This window comes from Pseudophryne corroboree, chromosome 2 (genome assembly GCF_028390025.1).
Source record: "Pseudophryne corroboree isolate aPseCor3 chromosome 2, aPseCor3.hap2, whole genome shotgun sequence".
NCBI classification, from domain to species: domain Eukaryota; kingdom Metazoa; phylum Chordata; class Amphibia; order Anura; family Myobatrachidae; genus Pseudophryne; species Pseudophryne corroboree.
In genome coordinates this window covers 680,542,073-680,546,912 of record NC_086445.1, presented here as the reverse complement: position 1 = coordinate 680,546,912, position 4,840 = coordinate 680,542,073, and positions in this window count along the sequence as shown.

Sequence of the window (4,840 nt, the reverse complement as noted above, 5' to 3'; positions counted from 1 at the left end):
TAATATACAGAACGTAGTGGATTTTCCATATTTGGATGTCTCAGATGCAGGCTTGCTGTCTGTGCCCACTCTGCAGGTAACTGCAGCCACAGGGAAACCTGAATTCTGCTTAAGTGTTAATGAAAAGTCCCACCCATATGTGTACTAGGGAAAAATATTACAGGTAATAAGCCCAAACCTAGGATACACTAACTGTACTGGACCCACATTTGTAGTGTAGATGTCCGGTAGATGCTCCCTCAAGAATCTCAAAACCTGTTGGCATTCCATAGAAGCAAATGGGGTATTAACACCTAACAATACTTTATACCAACTACAGAGAAAGGGGTGTAAACTTGATAACAGCCTTTGTGGCTAATAATCTGGATCAATACCCAGGAAATATTCCTTTAGAGCATGACTTGGTGCCAAGTGACCTGACATCACAGTAAAAGAGAAGTGAAAAAAGGAGATGTATCTTTTAGGTTTCCTGATGGTAAACAAACTATTGGAACTCTGTTTCCATTATCCATTATTTATCTTGTAGAAAAGGCTGTGTCCCAAATATTGACAGTACTAGATCAGATGGTAGGAGAATTGGTGGTTTCAATCAATCAGACAGTAGAAGAGCTTGCTCAAGTAAGAAAGGTGGCTTTACAGAATAGGATGGTGCTGGATCAGCAGAAGGTGGCATGTGTGCACTTTGCAGTGGTAGGACAAGAATGTTGTACTTTCATTGAAGACTGCAAAGCTGAAATAGGTGCTCATCTGAGCAAAGTAGGAGAGTTGCAGCAGGAAATGAGAAGGTTAGGTGCTAGTGAAAGTTGGGATCCACTTGGATGGTTGGGAGGTAGTATTGCAAAGCTTTTCTCTGGAATATTGCAGTATAATGTGTTTGCTGGCCTCATTGTGGGAATCATATATTTTACCATCAACTGTGGACCGTTAGTTTGTGTGCAATGTGGTAAAGGATTTAGAAAGTTGAAGATACACCAAGAGATGACCATTGTGTTAATAGATGAGGATGGTCCATTGGAACAGGTGATTCAGGGAACTAGCCAGGAGCAGCAGGAAAGACAGGTGGTATATGCTGATATGGAAAAGTCGTATGAAAGTTTACAACTTATGGAAGTTGCCCCCCATATATCAGACATTAGAAGGTGATCAGAAAGGTAGGGCAAGTACTCAGCATGAAAATTTCAATAATGAGATGGGTAGTAATGTAGAAACTGACCAGGATGATTAGACATGAGATACAGATGAGTTTCAATTAACTGTACCTTAGCCAACACCAGAAGGTTCGCAGTAAACACTAGGGATTCCCGTCTGGTGCGGTGAGCATTGGCGCCAAGCCCATCCCCGTGAACATACCCTATACCTGTGTTGTGCGTCTACCTAACCCTCACTAGAAATTGTGAATTTGAACCTTCTGATTTGTGTATTAGAGTGCCAAATATATTGGCAGAGAGAGGAATGATATAGATAAGTGAATACACAAAATGGAAGCTGGATGTCAGTTTGTCTATTGCTTAAAAGAAACTGTTGTTTTAAAAGTGATTCTTATATGTTTGCAGAAACTTTGATTTTAGTAGCAATTAAGGAAGTTAGTCTAGCTTTACTGTATTTCATAGACTGTGGTTAGCTAGTATCCTATAGAAAAAGGAAGTCGAAAGTATGTTGAAGGTAGAAGTATATTTTTAATATAACAGTCAGAATCACAAGAAGTTGAGCTAATTAATTGGAAATCCCCCATAAGGGGAGTTTATAAATTATAATATATCCTGATATTTGAAATGTAATTGGTCTATGTATATGATTGGCTTGTTAATTTGATTATATCATGTAATGCTGTGATGAAAGTATATAAGAGGAAACCAATGTGTCAATGTCCAGTTCATGATATTCTTTTATCGTGAGCCCTGTGAACTTTACAATGCAATAAATCTACCAAAGAGACTTCATTGTTCTTCAATTATTTTACATGACCATATCAGTGTGTTACGTGTGTAAGCATCACTGGTACAGGGGGCGTTTTGTTTGTAAGCGTCACTGATACAGGGGGCGTTACATGTGTAAGCGTTACTGGTACAGGGGGCGTTACATGTGTAAGCGTTACTGGTACAGGGGGCGTTACATGTGTAAGCGTCACTGATACAGGGGGCGTTACATGTGTAAGCGTTACTGGTACAGGGGGCGTTACATGTGTAAGCGTTACTGGTACAGGGGGCGTTACATGTGTAAGCGTCACTGATACAGGGGGCGTTACATGTGTAAGCGTTACTGGTACAGGGGGCGTTACACGTGTAAGCATCACTACTACAAGGGGAGTCTTGTAGAAGCATCACTGCTGCAGGGGGCGTTACGTATGTAAACGTCACTACTACAGGGTTCATTGTGTGTATAAGCGGCACTACTACAGGGAGCTTTATGTGTATAAGCGTCACTGCTATAGGGGGCATTATGTGCGCTGTGCCTTTGTAAAGTGTGGGATGGCGCAAATTTCTAGTTTGCAGGGGGGCGCCGAACACCCTAGCACCGGCCATGCTGGCAACCTCTCTCCTCACACACGTGGATCACAGGCAGCAGGGGGTCCTCCTCCAAGGTGATGCTGAGAAACGACAGCAGTGGCAAATCACTTTTGAAATGTGAGGAGAGCGACAGATTTCTCTGCAGCGTCTGCACCTTGTTGTCGATGCTCAGCAGTTCCCCTCATATACCCCCCCAGGCCCCCACCCATTACGAATAGCACATAACTGTTTGTTCAGCCTATGATCTCTGCTGCTGAGGCTTTCCCGACTCCCATCCAGTATCCTCACAGTGACTGCCACTCCGCCCCCTCTCTCTGCACACCCGCACTGTCTCCCTGACATCTCCTCACTCAGTCATGGTCCCGGCCATGACCAGAGCACTCAGGAGAGCACCGAGTCGCTCTCTTAAAGCCAGAAGGGCACGGAACCTGGGGACAATGGAGTAGGGTGCCCCCTTTAGGGCTGGGAGCCCGGCCGCAACCGACTCTTTTGTCTCTGGCACTTCTGCCCCTGGCTTGATGTAATACACAAGAGAGTTAGAGGATACTTATACTGTACTGAGCCCTGAGAGGAGTGACTGGGAACATATCTGGCCACTGTGTAAATAATTAATGCAACCTTATACACAGTTTTGTAATAGTCAGCATTACTGCCTCACAGCACTGAGGTTGTGGGTGCAATTGTGCAGTTTGTATATTCCAACGATGGTTGTGTTTCCTTCTAAACTCCACTGGGAGAGGGACTCATGTGCTCATCTTGTGTATGCAATTGATTCATAAACCCTCTCATGTAAGTAACCTTATGAATGTATATACACCTGTTTGCTCACAATCGAATGTTGCTGTAATATACTATATATAGAACATAATATAGGTGATACTCTATCAAGCATTCTAACTGGAGTTGCCATTAGCAACCAATAACAAAGTGTGCTAAATAATATAATCTTTTTCTTACATATTACAATGTCATGTTTTCATGTATATACACATGTATCAGAGTAACTTTGAGTCAAGATGCACATCAGGCATTGGCAATTGCTGTGTGCAACCATAATATACCTTTTTGGTAAACGGCTGTACCAACGTTTGTAACATTGTCTGGGGTAAATGTACACTGCTCAAAAAAATAAAGGGAACACTTAAACAACACAATGTAACTCCAAGTCAATCACACTTCTGTGAAATCAAAGGGGTATATTTACTAAGGTCCCGATTTTGACCGAGATGACGTTTTTTCTTCAAAGTGTCATCTCTGTAATTTACTAAGCCAAAAACACGGCAGTGATGAGGCCATTCGTATTTTGTTGGAAGTTCATGTGTAAAATTACGAATGAATACACCATCGGTCAAAACGCGGCTGTTTAGGTATGAATCACGGTCATTTACTAACCATTCGTATTTGTAATGTCTACCGTGATAATGCATTTGCGGTCGTGAAAAAATACAATTCGTACAAAAGTCCTAAAAAAAAGTAGACCTGCTTTTGAGAAGCGTGTTTAGTTACATGTGTATTCAATTATTCATTAGTCACACCTGAATGTTTGGCCCTATAAAAGGCTCCCAGGCACATTTTGAATATCTCTCACTCTGAAATGGCTGCTGTTGTGTGTGCTTCAGATTTTTTGGTTGCTGGGGGATACCTGAGAGTGCTTCATGACTCTTCAATAAATCAGGGCCAGGTAAGTGAACATGGTCAGCAGGTTGAACAGGTGCCGCGGAGGCTGCGCCAGCCTCGTTTTTTTAGGGGACGTTTAAACTTAAACGCATTGTCTGATGATAGGGTCATACAGATGTTTAGGCTAAATCGAAACAACATTTTCCGTCTGTATGACCTTGTCAAACTGGGACTAGACCCTGAGACAGCACGCTCTCGCTCTGTCTCAGGCCTGCACAAACTCCTGGCTGTGTTGCACTTTATGGCTACTGGGAGCTTCCAGGCTGTGACAGGCGACGTCATTGGTATCTCCCAGCCCACCTTTTCAAAATATTTGAATCAGGTGAGTTGAAATATACATACACGTCTATGTCTAAGTGTTGCTTCTGTTAGGTCTTAGAACACAGTATTGTATTGAATACAGATCATGACACTCACCTTATATTTATTAATGTCCACTCAGGTTTTGGATGTCTTGGAAACCCATATAAATGCCTCTATCTGCTTCCCTACCCAGGAGTCGCAGTGGCATGCAGTCAGGGTAGCTTTCTATGAGCTTGCTGGCATGCCCAATGTGCTGGGGGCCATAGATTGCACACACGTTGAGCTGGAACCACCTAGGGGCCATCAATATATTTATACTAATCGACATATGGACAAATCCACTAATGTCCAGG